The sequence below is a fragment of the Taudactylus pleione genome, unplaced genomic scaffold (assembly GCF_031769625.1).
Source record: "Taudactylus pleione unplaced genomic scaffold, aTauple2 ptg000078l, whole genome shotgun sequence".
Taxonomy (NCBI): Eukaryota; Metazoa; Chordata; class Amphibia; order Anura; family Myobatrachidae; genus Taudactylus; species Taudactylus pleione.
Window position 1 is genome coordinate 3,141,445 of NW_028284480.1, and position 17,676 is coordinate 3,159,120.

Consider the following 17,676-nt stretch of genomic DNA (forward strand, 5'->3'; position numbering starts at 1 on the left):
ACCCTCCCAGCTTGCCTCCAATTCAGAGCCTAACCCCCTTTGAGTGAGCCAGAACAGTTAAGCTTTCATAGAGGTTAGCCTCACTAGATATTAAAATCAACACTTAGGGCCAATGGAGAGTGATCTGAAATACCCTGTGAATGATAGCTGACCATGAGAATCCTGGGTGTGATACTTTGAGAGACCAGGGCCAAGTCAATCAGAGAGAAAGCATTATGACTAGAGGAAAAACATCTAAAGCATTTTAATTGAGCATAGTGCAGTCTACAGATGTTAACCAGTCCCATCTTTTCCACCAACATCCCACCAGCATGCCAATGATCAAAAGAATGATCCAACACATTACTGAAGTCACCAAAGACGAGGCAATGAATTCAGCATCCTTTTTGAGAACATCACTGGTGTAAGGTAGAAGAATGTACACTGCTAATATAGGAATTAGGGAGGAATGAATTCTAGCATGGCTAAAAACATATTGATCCCAAAGATCAGTGAGCACCCTGTCAAGAGCAAAGTAGACACTTTTCTATATCAGCAATGATATCCCCTGAGAGGATGACATGTGGGTAGTATTATAGGTCCAACCCAACCAAGGTTTGGGAGAGGAATTTACTCCCCAACAGGTGTCTCCATCATATATATATATATAATATCAAAGTTATATGTTTTAAGCTGTCTGAGAACCAGAAACTGTTTCACTTGTGGCCCCAAGCATTTCAAGTAGGACAAATAACTGATGTTGGGTGCATGATAAAGAGTAGCACTATATGAAGGAAATGGATTTGTGCCTACAATAACAGAAGCCAACAAAAACCCAACACTTTACTTTCCACCCCGTATATCACCCCCCAAATATGGCATACCTAAATCCCTAACAATAACTCCCCCTAGCACGCTATAAGAAAATGATTCTGTCTATGACCAGAAAGAACATAGAGGAAGCTTCAGTAGATAGCTCCTGGGTTAATAGGAGAAATAAGTACAATGGTCTTGAAGCATGGAGCTCCTCAGATATCACAAACTAAACCCAACCAAATTCAAGATGTGTAACTAGGAACCTACAGTCAACAGTGGTCCCACCCAAGCAACCGGTAAGAGGTAGGGGGAGGCCAGTATGCCAGAATGCATAACCAGAGCAAGCTATATAAATTCCCATCTACCCTGAGGATATGGAAAAAGTGTGGAGTGAACCATGCACAATGACCCCTTGCTGGAGCAGGCCTGACTTAAATATACTGTAGTTGTAAAACTGTACTATTCATAGAAAGGATAAGTTAATAGGCTTATGATATCAACAGTGCTAACTGCAGCAGGATCATAGTAAAACAGTATTTAAAACTTGTAAAGAAATAAACTAGCATATTGGTAAGCAGAAATATCAATATAAAAACTGCACAGCCTCACAATCATCCACACACAGTGGTCTAGCCATGCCACGGCTTCTCTAGGGGTATAAAAAAATAGCCTCTCTGTCAGCCACCACCTGTAACCTAGAGGGAAACAATATGGCATATGACAATTGTAGGTCACAAATCATAGACAAATTGGGCTTTACTCTCTGCACATCCACTGAGAAGTTAGGAATACAGAAGAATGCTTACTGTTCCACTCCAAAGGACTATTGGTACAAGCCAAATAAGGGGTAGTGTCCCTGTCCTGGTAATAAAGCAACATAGCAATGAAGGTGTGTGGAGGAGCCCCCGAAGTCAAGTCTATAGTAGAAATCATGACGAGCTGTTTCCAACACAAAGGGGTAAATTTACTAAGATTCGAGATGGTCCCGATTTTCAAAGTGATTTATTTTGCTGGACCTCGCCAAAATTTGGGTGATTTAATCCCTTTTCTTTTACCAAATTTACCAACAGACGATTTGAGGCTAAACGAGTTTGCTGATGGTGAAGCAGAACGAGATATCTCTCCCGAGTAACTCGTTTTGCAGGAGATTACTCACCCGAGATTGTAGTGTTTTCTCTCTGCAAATCTCTCCCGAGCTAGCAGCCAGCACATATCAGTGAGATATGTGCTTGCTGCTTGTGTGTTAAACTTGTAAAAAATAGAGAAATGTTTTTTAAAAAAATGCCGTGAGGTCTCCCCCCAAAACACTAACCAGCCCCGGGCTTGCCAGCCTGTCCTGGTTCTTAATTTACATGGAAAAAGTGTGTAGGGTTCCACTGTAAATTACAAACCAGCACAAGGCAGCAGGGACAGTGCTGGTTTTAAATATACGGAGAAAAAAATTATGCGAGGTACCCGTATATTTAAAACCAGTCCTGGGCCCTTTCTAACGGGGGACTGATGCCACAGCCAGGGGTGTCCTTTCACCAGGCCCCCCAGCCGCAGCATCAGCCCTAACCATTAGTCAGCCCAGGTCAGGGATCCCTGGGGAGATGGGGACCCCCCTAATAAAGGGGGAACACTCCCCACCCCTAGGTGGTGGGTGGCGGGTTGATAGTGTTAGGTGTAGTGTAAAGATTAGATTTTTCATTATTGTCTTTACAGTAGAACTATAGGTCCCAGCAAGCCTTCCCAGCATGCTGGTACTTGGAGAACCACAAGTATCAGCATGCGGGGCATTAAGGGCCCACTGGTACCTGTAGTTCACCTGTAAAGAAATGGTTAATAAAACACACAATACACCGTGAACATAAAGCTTTATTGCATCCATAAACACACTTACACATACTTACCTGTTTCCAGATGTTCATGTCCCCTTGTCAACGTAAAGTATCCCATCAAAAAGATCCAATACTCACCTTTATGTCCCTCAATGTTCCCCACAGAAATCCAATACGGGCTCCGGATACAGTGTAACAACCCTAACCCTCCTTAGGGGTGCCTAACCCTAACTTCCCCCCCAAGTGCCTAACCCTAATCCCCCCTCTAAGTGCCTAACCCTAACCACTCCCTTCCCCGCTACCTAAACCTAAGTCCCCCAGGGGGGTGCTTAACCCTAAGTCCCCCCCGGGGGTGCCTAACCCTAACCCTCCCCCCCTAGCCTAACCCTAAGTCCCCCCTGGGAGCCCTAGACCTAACCCTCCCCCCCGCGGCTGTCCGCCCGCGGCGCCCGGCATCACTACGATCGTGATGCCGGGCGCTGGTCTCCCAGCGTCGGGGAAATGCGGACGTCTACATCTAGACGCCCGGCATTTCACCCATGCCGGGATAAGACAGTCGGGAAGCCAACTGCCGGTATATAGGCAGTCGGCTTCCCGATTGCTTCCCGTGTGTGTGTCACTGTGTCAGTGTATGTGTGTCACTATGTGTGTCACTGTATGTGTGTATCTGTGTCACTGTGTGTGTATCTGTGTCAGTGTGTGTGTGTGTATGAATCTGTGTCAGTGTGTTTGTCACTGTGTCAGTGTGTGCATGTCAGTGTGTGTGTCAGTGTGTGTGTGTATGTGTGTCAGTGTCACTGTGTGTATCTGTGTCAGCGTGTGTGTGTCACTGTCAGTGTGTGTGTGTATCTGTGTCAGTGTGTGTCACTGTGTCAGTGTGTGTGTGTCAGTGTGCGTGTGTATGTGTGCCAGTGTGTGTGTATCTGTGTCAGTGTGTGTGTGTATCTGTGTCAGCGTGTGTTTTACTGTGTCAGTGTGTGTGTGTCAGTGTGCATGTCACTGTGTGTGTGTCAGTGTGTGTGTATGTGTATCAGTGTGCATGTCACTGTGTGTGTGTATATGTGTCATTGTGTGTCAATGTGTGCACGTGTGTCACTGTGTGTGTGTCTGTGTCAGTGTGTGTGTGTATGCGTGTCAGTGTGTGTCAGTGTGCATGTGTGTCAGTCAGTGTGTGTGTATCTGTGTATGTGTGTCAGTGTGCATGTCACTGTGTGTATATCTGTGTCAGTGTGTGTGTATGTGTGTCACTGTGCGGGTCACTGTGTATGTATCTGTATCAGTGTGTGTGTATGTGTGTCAGTGTGTGTATCAGTGTGCGTGTGTCACTGTGTGTGTATCAGTGCGTGTGTCACTGTGTGTATGTCAGTGTGTGTGTCAGTGTGCATGTCACTGTGTGTCTGTGTCAGTGTGTGTGTATATCTATGTCAGTGTGTGTGTATCTGTGTCAGTGTGTGTATCAGTGTGCGTGTGTCACTGTGTGTGTATCAGTGCATGTGTCACTGTGTGTATGTCAGTGTGTGTGTCAGTGTGCATGTCACTGTGTGTCTGTGTCAGTGTGTGTGTATATCTATGTCAGTGTGTGTGTCAGTGTGTGTGTATCTGTGTCAATGTGTGTCTGTCAGTGTGTGCGTATCTGTGATGGTGTGCTGAGAGACCACACGGAGGGGAGGCGATGGTGTGGCTGAGAGACGACAGAGGGAGGAGGTGATGGTGTGGCTGTGAGACAATGCAGGGGAGAGATGATGGTGTGCTGAGAGACGACGCAAGGGGGAGATGATGGTATGCTGAGAGATGACGCAGGGGGTAGGCGATGGTGTTGCTGAGAGACAACGCAGGGAGGGAGGTGATGGTGTGGTTGAGAGACGACACCAGGGGATATTGTGTGGCTGGGAGATGCAGGGGGAAGGAAGTTACACAGGGGGAAGGAGTCTCGTTGAATCGCTGTTGTATGATGATGACCTTGTTAATATTCTTACACAAACAGGCATCTTTCAGACGATGTGACCTACAGTACATGAATATTGAATACTGACTGAAGATGCTGTCATCCCAGAGAGGATACATCTCCTCAGATGTGCCACATTGTGAGAAACCACCACATAGGTAAGGTGCATATGGAATAGAAGGAATGTTCCCAGAGTGATGAGAAAAAGGTGGCGTGTCATGTAGGCACACCCCATTCAGTATGTGACCACGCCAATTCGGTATGTGACCACGCCCCTCTGGCATGTGACCACACCCATTTTTTGGTGCGCGCTTAAGGTGCGCACACTTTTTTTTTCTGTGTTTATATGTGTGTATGTATGTATGTGTGTGTGTGTGTGTGTGTGTGTGTGGGGGGGGGGTTTGCCATTCTTAAACTTGCCCTGGGCTCCAAAAACCATAGTTACACCACTGGATTGAATAGGTGCAAATGTATTTCTAACAATGATTGTTATGTGTAAATTAGATTTCTCCCAAAATAACACATTAAACAAATATACAGTGAAGCTCTTTTCTTCATTTACCTCTGGATAATTGAATCTCACATAAACAATACAATCAATTTTACTTCAGACTATGATATATTTGGCCAGTGTATACACTCCAACCTCCTTGTTGGAGTGTTCAGTTACATTTACCTAAACTAATAAGAGCAAGTTGAAAGTGTGTTTGTGTCAATATATACTGCTATGTAATTTATCATACATGTCCCTTGAGCATATTGTCCTTTTTGTATGATTCCCTGCAAATCTAAAGTAATTAATTACATATAATTTCATTATTATAGCATTTTCTAGTCCAGACTATAAAATATGTTTTAGCTAACAATTATCACATCTGTATTACAGTGACAAGATAAATATAATTGTTGTATTTATCAAACATTGTCTTTTCAAATTAACACAATATAATTTTCATATAAAATGTCAGAACCAATTATAGTCATTTTTACTTTTATCATAACAGTTCTCAGTATCATATTTTTAATGAAGGGAGTTACAAAAAAAAAAGGTAGATGATACACAAATTGTTCAAGTACTGTAGCTTGAAGTCAAGGGGGTGGAATGAAATAGGACACTAGTTGTACAAAGAGGCTGGGTTGAGAGATGTTTTTTTAGAATTGGTGAGATAAGCATGTATTTAACGGAGGAAGGAAATGCGTCAATGGAGAGAGACAAATTGAAGAGGCATGCATTGGGGAAGAAGTATCAGAGAAGGTGGACAACAAGGATATGGGGGACAGGTATATTATTGAATTTTGTTATGTACAGACAAACAGGGACTGACAGAGTAGAATGGCAGTAGAAGATCCGTTTGCAAGGAAATTGGGCTACTGTAGGATTACAAATATATTGAATTGGTGAAATTGTGTACTGTAAACTGTACTGTAGAAACAGTTAATGCTTATTTTTGCTCGCCAACTACTCTAAATAAACGGTTAATGGTAATTACGCCAATCCAAATGAATAAATATTAATGGCACTCCAAGAGATATGCTTAAACATGGTGTTCTCTACCTCTCTCTCTCTACATATATTGTGGTAGAATGATGCTTGGTGGTATTAGTGAGCCACTGAATCTGTGCTGTGATGCTGGGATCCGCCCAAATACATTTAAAAATGGTGCAGCAACACTAGTTCAAGTTCAGAACATGGGACCCACCTGGTTAGCATCACTAAAATGTTCCAGAACATCAGTAAACTTGTTCAGAATATTAAGTAAACTAATTTAACTAATTTTAAATGTAATTAAACAATGAGACAGCTGCTGAGCCAAATGAAGCCAGAGACATGTCTGTAGAGGACCCAGACTACAGACTTGCTACCATGGTAAAGCTACCAGCCAGTGGCACCAACACCTCCCACACAGTATCCACCGTTGCCACTGGAGAGGAGATATGTCTTCAGAGGAATCGGACTGCAAACATGCTCCCATGGTAAAGCTAACAGGCAGCAGTGCCACCACCTCCCACACAGTTTCCACCACTGGAGACATGTCTGCAAAGAACCCAGACCTTAGACAGGCTCCCATGGTTATGCTAACAGTCAGTGGTGTTACTGTCTCCCATACAGTCCCTACTGCCGTTGGAGAGCAGACATGTCTTCAGAGGACCCAGACCTCAGACATGCTCTCATGGTAATTCTAAAAGCCAGCTGCACCACTGCCTCCCACACAGTACTCTCCAGCGGCAGCAGTGGGAACTGTGTGGTAGGCGGCGGCACATTTCTGGTTGTTAGCAACACCATGGGAGCATATCTGCGGTCCGCGTTCTCTGCAGAAATGTCTCCTCTCCAGTGGCAGTGGTGAGTACTGTGTGGAGGCTCCATTCGGCTCAGCAGCTGTCACAATGGCACAACAGCAGCTACTGTGTAAAAAATGGGAAAACACTTGGAGGAGGTCTCTCAGTTCATTCAGTCAAGGAACGAATGTGCAGGCATCATGGAAGTACCTTCTATCCTCCAGACGCTGAGAACACTGATAAGTGTCAAATTAGCAGACCTTGCAACATGACCCCTTCCATCAGGTACAAAATACTCTAGCCCTGGACTTCCCACTAATTTATGATTGCAGTCAGATAGTTGTGATACAGGTGACGGCAATTATAAACTAAGACAAAAGCCCAGGACCAGAGAATTTTGTATCTGATGGAAGGGGTCATGTTGGAGGGTCTGAATTAGGAAGGAATGAGAAGATACAAAAAAGTGTTCCATTATTAAATAACAGTTTACTAAAGCATTACATTAGTAAGAAGTAGCAGTTGAAGTGTTAAAAAGTGTTACATTAGTAAGAACTAGCAGTTTAAGTGTTACATTAGTTTGCTTAATATTCTGAACAAGTTTACTGATATTCTAAGGCAGCTTAGTTATACTAACCCAGGGAGCCCCGTGTCCTGTACTTGACCTGACAACACCTATTGACTGCCCAGAGGATACAGCCCAGGTGGTTACTTTGAAAAATCCATAAAGAAGCAACACTATTGTTATGAATATTAAAGGGAGGAAGAAGGATTTATACCGTGCTACACTTGAGTGTGATATAAAAGATAGACAGGTAAAAGGTTGACAATTTCTAGAAAGACACCAGATGTTAGACAGGCAATAGGTGGACAGGGACAAAAGGTGGACAGGGACAAAAGGTCGACACACTCATGTCAACTGGAAGAAGCTCGACAGATACAGATGATCGACTGGGTCACAAGGTTGACATGAAAATGGTCACTATGAACTAAGGGCTTGATTCAGCCCCTCTCACTAGATGAGTACGTTCGCCCGATGCGTATGCAAATCCGGCTAACTAACGGCAAGGCAGGCGATCGCACAGCAAGGTATAAGCATGCCCACTATGTCTTGGCATGCAATCGCTCTGTGTATGCAGACGCCCACCAGCCTGTCTTAAGATGCCCACTTGCGCACATCATCTCCAGGATGTGTATGCAACCATCAGTACCATCGTATACCATTGGAAGCGAACGCAGCGCTTGTGGTTGACCATACCCTACCACAAGCACTGTGAGCACTTCAGTGTGAAATCCAGCCAGGTGACGTGTACTATGATGCTGTGTATTAATTATGCACGCCTCTGAAACGGCGTTGAGATGCTCAGGCACGCCTGCGTTCGCTCCTCCACTCCCCCGTTTTCATAGCCCAATCCCTGTCACCACCCACTAACGGCTTCTCCTGTCACTCACTCGGCTGAGCAGTCTATGCGCAATGAACGTACGCTTCCCGATCGCTCAGACTTGCTCGCGCAAGTGCAGCGTGATGCGTGTGCATGCACACAATGTGAACCATCGGCAGCTACGAGCGAACACATCCTAACGAGCGGGTCTAAGTCAGGTCCTGAGTGCAGTCTTTTGGAGCAGGGATCAGCCCTTCTCCAGCAGCATAGGACAAGCACCTGCGACTGTGACACTGGGTAAACTTAACAAAAGCAGTGAGAGTCAGATCAAGCCGCCACCTTTTAGTGGTAAGTATAACTTTAAAGGAAGTTGCTGTATCCATCTTTCCTACAACCCAGACCTGCAATAGAAACTAGGCACACAGGCTTCTAGCTCTCATAGCGCTGCTTTGTATTCACATGTATGATAAGAGATTCTCACATGCTTTTGCCTTTTGGAATTATTATGAGAAGTTCTGTTATAACTCATGAGTAACAGTAATCTTTGTCTCAGGTATAAGTGCTTAGGTTTAAACCTAAATTGTGTATCAGCATATTGGTTGTTGCAGCCATCAAATAAGAATATTTGGGGTATATTTACTATGCATTGGATGGAGATAAAGGGGTCTATTTACTAAGCAGTGTTAGGAGACAGAGTGAAAAGTGATAAGAAAGAGATAAGGTGCCAGCCAATCAGCTCCCAACTGTCATTTTTCAAACACAGCCTGTGAGATGACAGTTGGAAGCTGATTGGCTGGCACCTTATCACTGACTTATCACTTTTCACTCTGTCTCCTAACACTGCTTAGTAAATAGACCCGAAAGTGAACAGAGATAAGCTGCCAGCCAGTCAGCTCCTAACTGCCTTTATAGTTTATATAAAGAGCTTGAACCACAACAGTCAATATGGCTGTGACAGGAGTTGGGGTAGGACTAGCACTACAAACATTGCAAGAGTTTAATATATTAAAATTCACAAAATTGATCTTTCTTGATTTGGGTAGCCAGAACAATAAATACCGGTTATTTATTTGGCCAACTGGACAGTAGAGGCTAAAAGACCTATTGATCACTGAGAAAACTTTTACATTTACATAAAGTGGCATATTTGCTCAGTCCCTTTGCAATGTGCTTGTTAGGCTCAGTCTCAGACTGTGCATAATGTACTGCAATTCGCAACAATATATATACAACTGCAGTTAAGCTGTGCAGAAATCACAAGTCAATTAACTAGATACTGTATAACACCACACATTACTACAGGGAATATATATATATGTCCAAGGATTTTATTACATCCCATTCAAGATGAGTACACTACATAATTTTGTAGGACCTTGTATTGGGTACACTGATCTGCACCATGGGGGCTTGTTATATTTGTGTCCCCCTCTGAATATGTGATGATCTGGAATGGATTAACCACAGCATTGACAAGATCTATGTTGCATTCCGCAACCACCGTAGGATCATGATGAAAATTGTGTCCAGCGTTTACTATTCACTTCTGAAGGGTGACTGCACATTCGTTTCATATTGAAAAATAATAAATTTTTACGTTTCTACACTATATTTTGTTCCTTTTTTCACATGTCTACAAATATTTGAGAATATTAAAAGGACAGTTTGATTATGAATAGATCAAAGAAAGCGCCGTAACCACCTTCCGATTCCAAAGATTTCTCCTGAGGGGCCCTACTGAAAGGCTCCTGCTCTTCCTGGCTGCAAATCTAGATCTATCACTAGATCTTATAGAGAACTTGATGCCAGTCATACGCATCTACAGTATATCCTTTTGTATTATATGGCATTTACTAGAATGCTCTTTGTATTATATGGTGGTTGCTAGATTGATCTCTATTATATGGCGGTCATTAGTATGCTCTCTATATTATATGACAGTCACTGAGATGCTATCTGTATAATATGGCGGTCCCTGGGTTTATTTATGTATTATATGGTAGTTACTGAGATGCTCTCTGTATTATATTGTGATCACTCAGATGCATAACTTGTGCTTTCCAATGCAATGGTTTTAATTGTTTACACGAAAACAGTATAATAGTATTGCCAGAATAACAGGTAGAATATCTAATACCTAAAGAACAAGACAGACCACTTTTCCTGTGAATAGTGTTTGGTAGTTGTGTGAGGGACACATGGCATGCCTTTTCCTTTGCTCCAATTTTCATTCATCTCATTTGCATCCCACTAAAGGTGTGCTGGTGCAATTTGACGGCAAAGCCAAGACCAGCAAATCCTATATTGCAGCACATATTCCCTCACACATTTGGCCACACCAACACCAACCCCTCCCTTTCCCAATTATGGTACCCACCTGTATTATTTTCCGGATCCACCACTGTGGACGGCCACACTGCATATGAAATGTCAAGGTGAGGGGCCACGATGATGCGATATGAGACGCCCCACCCCCATCCTGCCCATGTTTTATATAACATAATTTAACTTTTTACATGTTATACTACAAAAGCAATTTCCATGTTCACATTGCTGCAATCGTCTAGATGTTTCTGCTGAGCTGAACTGCCAGGTTTTATTTTAGAATAACAGTTTATACATCTCATTTGCATTTCAAATGGTTATAGCTAGATTAATAAATATACATCATCCCATCCTGTCTGTGTCTCTGCTCTCCCTTGTGCCTTTCACCATCATTGTGTCTTTCTGACAACTACCTGTATGTTATGTGTACCTGTTCTGTATGGGTACATGTTTTTGTGCCCCCCATTGTGTGTATGTCTCCCATAGTCCCCCATCCCATCTGCTCCCACAGCACACTGTCCCCTTCCCACACACCTTTTCCCCCACGTATTCCACTCCTACCCTCTTTACATCTTTCAGTACAATTTACCATCTGAAGAGGGTGATAGATTAATAAGAGCAGAAAGTTATTTTTCTTTTTAAGTGGCCTAACATTTGAGTCTCAGCTGGTGGCAGTAATGTTAAACAAGCAACTAAAATATATATTACACTATCAAAATCCCTACAGTTTTGCAGGGCCTAAGTGGCCCAAACAGCCCTTTCCATTTATTTAAAAATTCAAACAGTGTGATGGTGAATGTGGTGTTCATTACTGTCATATTGATGTTTTGCTTAGTCCTTAAGTCCTAATTTGTGTTTTCAGTGTGTTTTTATATAAATAAAAATTTAAGAGTTTTAAAGAACAGTTTTCAATACATTCAAATCATTTTTATTGTATTTGCCCTGGGCACCATCAACCCTAGTTATGCCTCTGCTGGAGATGACAATGTGCCAGTTTATGCTGAGCTTGCTGAACTTAAACACTTAAAAATTGTTTATGGACAGAAAAGAACACTGCAGTTAGAATTATCGAAATTCTGACTATTGATTATTGTATCAAAGGTATGGACTGATGGTCTCCAAAGTGGGCACTATAGACTGGCCAGTGGCAAACGCAGGATTTCCAGAGGAGGGTTTCCAAATGCTTAATTTTAGAGCGAGTGTGGCCAGTCAATGAAGAGGGCATAATTAGTACTTAACCAGCTTTAATAAATGTCATACAAAGTGCAGTGTGTAATAATTCCAGCATATACAGGACCAGAGATCACAGTAAGCCATTAGATTCGGCAGTAGGCCATCCTGCTTGAGCTGGATGTTTTTATTTCAGATGTGGGCACCATTCCAGACTATTGGAGCAAGTCCGGGAGCCTGGAGGAGCAGCAGAAGAACCTAGCACTGCCCTGGACATACAGTATATGTACATATTGGGCCCTATAGCAGTGCATCTCTAACAGTGCATGTTTTCCAGATCTCCTAGTTGGTGCACAGGTAACTTTATTACTGGCTGATACATGTTAAAAGATCCACAGGTGGTGCTAATTATTTAATTTGTGATACTGAGAAGAACATGCAGCACTAGTAACAATCTATTATATTACTATTTCTATTGTGGTCATGGTGTGGGCTGGGGAGGGGGGTTTCCAGACAGATGGAACCCCCCCTGCGTTTGCCTATGCTGGCCCTCAGATGTATAAAGAATTGACCAATGTAGTAGAGAGATACAGTGCCTTCCAGGTTATGCCCAAACTTCTGTTGTCTTCATCAAAGTTTGTTTCTTGGTCAAAACCTGGTATATGGAAAGGATGTGATGTAGTCGGCATCCCAGCATACGGGATGCCAACGGTCTACATACTGGCTGAGTCTTCCTAATATTTTTATAGTAACTCAATATTGGCTTGATCAACAATGTAAATCTTTTTTTCATTGTTATTTGTTATTCACCCTTCCCCCCTTTTTTATTTCTGTACCCCTCTTCCTCCAAAAACTATTTTTTTTTCAATAAAAATTATTGACGTTAAAAAAAAGTTCTCTGTGTCCACGAGTCTGCCAAGGAATATGACTCTTTTGCCTGTTACCGTAAGTGGACAAACAGCTGCTGTAATAGTGGCAGTTGCCCCAAATCTCCTTTACCATGTAATACTTTGCAGAGATTTCACCCTGTTTAAACAGATCTTCCAGAAGCGAGTCTAACTTGACAGTCCGGCAAAGGAATCACAGGCCAGAGGTCCAGCCTTGATGTAGACGCTTGAGGAAAACAGCGTCTACAAAAAAGTGCCATGCTCTGTCACAAAACTGGGTGAAAGAGCCATGGCTCCCAATGGTGACTCAGATTGGTCAGGGTTATCCAACTAATTTCCACTGAAATACTTTGCCTGAGACCAGTTTGGAGATGCTACATTAGTGAATATCTATCAAAAAGTTATTGAGATACTGTAAATGGGGTAGAAAAGGCCGACAGGCATGCAGAACGTATTACCTATTATACCATGGAACATTATTTGCTGTATAGAATAATTAAAAGTTCAAGATAAATTTGTAGAACAATTGTTAGTGCCAGAAATTCATGCACCATATGTACTTAAAGCTTCACACAAATATCTGTGTTGGGAACAGTTGAGAGAAAACAAAACCTAAGAATGTATATTACTCAGGGTTTATTGGCCAGGGGTGTTCAAGGTGATAAAGAAGTTTTGCCTGACACGTCCGGTACGTCAGACAGCATGTCCAAATGTGGACTACCACCACTAGTTCCCATTTCCATGGTGCAAGAAACCAAAGTTCCCATAAAGGACATTCTGACACCAGAGCAGAGATGACAGGCTGTGGAAATGGTTTGGGGGAACCTTGATGTGTTTTCTAAGATACCTGGACTTACCACCCTTGTAGAACATGCTATAATTACACCTACAGGGGTAGTGGTGAGAGTAAGCATATCGCATTCCTAGAACTACAGTAGGCATAGCATTGTGAGACAGCTCCATCCCTACAATTTTTCAGTGGACCACAGACCAGAGAGTCTGCATAAAAATATGAAGATGCCCTTTGTCGCTGAGATGTGCACTTCGCAGTGTCCGCATCACCTAGGTTGGTGATGCTAAGTTGAGGGGTATGTGACAAAGAGGCTTATTTGCCATACCTCTTATATGGAGGAATAGGTAAAGACCCAAGGAGTCTACAGGAGCAGGCTGTAGCCAGGGTTAAACTTCCTCTTGGTTTCTCTTGCAGCACACAAACACACAGATGTACTGTACCTCATGGGGGTAACTGATTTGTCTTTTTCTGTGATTGGTTTTGTAGTGCTTGTGTGGAAAATAAATGTTTAACAGGAAAAAAAATATTTCTCCGACTCTGTCACTGGAGCAATCATCTGCATCTCCCAAGACAAAATTTGTTTTATTTCCAGCTGATTTGTTATTTTTTACTGTTCGTCCCAAATCCTCCATTCCCGCATTCACTCTATGAGCCTGATTCGGCTGTCCGCTCGCAAGTGGGTCGATGGTGTGCACTGCGCATGCGCACGACGGAGGGAGCTCCGTCGTGCGCATGCGCGAGACGCGACGAGCAAAGGACTTTCCTTTGCTTGTTGTGTCCAATCAAAGGGGGCGTGCTGTCGATGTTGATTGACAGCACGCCCCCTTTGGTGGGCGTGCCAGGGGCGTGCCTGCCAGACGGAGGCGTTCCCAAGGGAACGCCTACCGTCAGAAGCCGGCCCCACTGACATCACTAGTGATGTCAGTGGGAGTGATTTTGGCTCCGATAGAGCCAAAATCACTCCTGGCCTTGCGGTTGAGAAACTCAACCGCAGGCTTCTGCTCGCACTGGCAATGGTCGCGATGGTCAAGACCATCGCGACCATCATCCTTCACGCTCGTATAGGCTGTGGGTGGTGACCCACAGCTATACGAGCGTCCAGGAGGACGCTCCATATTTATGGAGGAGGGCCCTGATTCAGAGCGAGCGCTCTAGTCAGAGCGTCCGGCTCTGAATCAGGGCCTATATCTGATGTTTACTCGGAAGCCTTTTATTATAAGCTAAATACTTCCAAAACTGAGGATCTCCCTATTAATATTCACCTTCCTCTTTGTTGGCTTTGCACGTTTCACATCGCTATGCTTGGCAGAAGTCCTCATTTACTTAGGCATTAACAGGACCTGAAGAAGTCCTGGTCTCCGCTAACTATGCCCTGTTATTATGTAAATTAAAGGTTTTCACAAAGGATTAGATGGATTATGAAATCTTGTGGATGGGCAGAAAATAATGTCCTGCCCTAAATTACTGTATTTGTTTCCTTCTGTCACAAACCTTCTTACTGTGGCATGGTTCAATAGATTTTATTCAGTGTTCAAAACTGGTGGAAATTGTTTACTTGAGGCTTTAGAATATCCAAATGTACTAAACATGTAGCAATGTACTGTACCCTAAAATGCTGGAATACACTTTACTTAACTCCCTACAAAATGCATAAAATCTACCCTGCTCAGTCGAGGCATAGCTGGAGATAATGTGGGCTAGAAAGGAGAATTTTAAATATATTTTGGCATTAGCCCTTTCTTCTCTCTTTTTGGAATATCTTATTTAGCATGTTTTGTCCATTTCCTTGACATTGACCCCTTCAATAGCCCTCCTACATTGTTACCCACCTGGTGTTCTGACACATCATAACTATGTTTTCAATGTTTTTGGTATGGGATGTTGGTGCTCAGGATCCTGGCAATTAGAATCCTGACCTGGCATCCCGACAGGGTTAAAAAGCAGGCAATGGCCAGTAAGTACCCTAACCTAACCCCTACCCCTAAATTCAACCCTCCTTCCCTTCACCCTAAACCTAACCTCACCCTTTGCTCCTAAACCTAACCCTCTCCTCCTTGTGCCTAACCCTAACCCTAACCCCCTAGTGCCTAACCCTAACCCCACCCAGTGCCTAACCCTAACCCCTACCATACCCATAACTCTTCCCCTAGCCCCACTACTTACCATCAGGATGCTGGCGGTCGGGATGCCGGCGCCGGGATTCAGACTGGTGTCGAGATTTCTGCACCGGCATTCTGAGTGCCGGTATCCCGACAGCTTCCATTTCAACTACCTCCTGCTTTCAGCCATAAGCTTTTAACTGCCAAAGCTTCCATTGCTCAACTCTGGAAGAATATGGCTGTTCCTCCCCTATCTATGGTCAAGGGCAAGATACAACATAGTTTAATTATTATTTTATGGAAACGGTACATTGTCCATATTCCTTCCCCATTTTTTTCCATTTATTATATACTTGAGTTGGAAGGAATTCTATATAGAGCATTATGCAGAGTGTATTGCTCCTCACACTATTGGACCTACATTTCCTGGAGTTTTACAGTATTTTTATGATTGTATTTGATATTTATTCTTTCACATCTGTGATATGTGTTTATTACCATGCTATGAGTATTCTAATGTATTTAAAATCAACAAAATAACACAACCGGGCGCTAAATAAAAATAAATAAATATCAATTTAACTGTATGAAATATATATATCAGAGCTGCTACCCAATTTTCAGCCTCTAATTAAGCTGATAGGATTAAATAAAGAGAGTTCATAATAGAGTTCATATTAAATTGTGATATTATATTTATTGTATCTTGAAGTCTACATTTAAGCGCTCACTAAGAGGTGAACCATGTGCTGATTTACCTCTCTTTATTTTTCTAATGTATTTATGTTATGCCTCCATGTGGGACTTTTCCCTCCCTTTCCTCACCCTTTTCCCTCTTTTTTCTTTCCCCCTTTTATGTTGTTGATTGTATTTTACTTCCTCTGAGATTTTGGACCCCTTTTTGTATTGTATTTGCTTTTCAAAAATTAAATAAAAATTAATATTGAAAAGAAAAGAAGAAATAATAATTATGTTGAAAAGGACACAGAGCAAGTAGAAGATTAAATTTACTTATGTTTGGATACATATAAAAATGTAGGTTTTAAATTTGAGGGTGGTGATGATAATAAGAGATAATTCAGTGTAAATTTTCTACACAGTTGTTATACCCAAGGCTGACTCTCCCCTGTAAACAGCATACAGTACTTCTGCATCCTTACCTCCAATACGGTGTTGCATGATGTGATAATGATAATAATATTGCTGCTGTTGAATTGTCTAAAATAAAAAAACAAACAAAAAGAAAGCAAAATCAAGAATGTATTCCACAAGGTAAGACAAGTATTACCAATTAAAATTCACTGTTCATCGGCAAATGCTAAAATATGGGTTACCTTGTGAGGTTGTTGTGAACAGATTGAATCAGAAATACCAATGGAATTCTCTGGATTACATTTTTTTCACTAAAATCAATACACAATATGCTTTATCAGCAGTGCGCTCCTGAAATATCATTAGCAAGGATGTATTATATGCTTAAAGTAAAGATAATATTATTGTTTGTGTACAGCGGCTATAAAAAATAGTATTCACATCTTTTCAAACCCTTTCTAACTTTTTTGTTATATTATTTATTGAAGAATTCTTACCATTGTGAAACACAAAATATTCTGTAATTAAAAAAAAACATATTTGAGAACAATAATGGATCAGGTTAGTTTGAAATTTTCTCCCCAGTTATTATCCCCAAGGCAGATAGACATCCTTACCCATTCATACATAATATAATTCCTCTGATTTGTAAAGCATTTTACCAAATCTTCCCTCACTTTAATTGATTATACCCAGTTCAGAACATGTTACCATCAGACCCTCCAACTTGACCTCTTCCATCAGGTACAAAATGCTCTGCACCTGGACTTCCCTCCTAATTTATGATTGTAGTCACCAGTGTTTAACTAGTTAAATGATGAGAAAGATGTTTCAACACAGGTGGCTGCAATCATACATTAAAAGGGAAGACCAGGGGCAGAGCATTTTGTACCTTATGGAAGGGGTCATGTTGGAGGGTCTGTTACATGCATGTCAAGTTCAGAACAAATTGAGATTGCTCAAGTTTAAAATGGGGATCATCACCATATGAAGCAACACTTTCAAATTCAATATGCATGTGTAGCCCATAGGATTTCTAGAGGGTGGAGTTCCAATTTCTGTATTTTAGAGTAATTGTGACCCTTTCATGAACA

The 17,676-nt window shown here is 42.2% G+C and overlaps 1 long non-coding RNA gene across 1 annotated transcript in view; it reads right to left on the reverse strand.

Moving 5' to 3' along the window:
* The window catches only part of LOC148532380 (uncharacterized), a 143,709-nt gene that overhangs the window by 84,283 nt on the left and 41,750 nt on the right, over positions 1-17,676 (reverse strand). The window contains exons 5-6 of the long non-coding RNA XR_015877728.1: positions 17,080-17,100; positions 16,651-16,708 (exon numbers count right to left, since the gene is read on the reverse strand). This is a non-coding gene — a long non-coding RNA (uncharacterized LOC148532380). The remainder of the gene's footprint in view (positions 1-16,650; positions 16,709-17,079; positions 17,101-17,676) is intronic.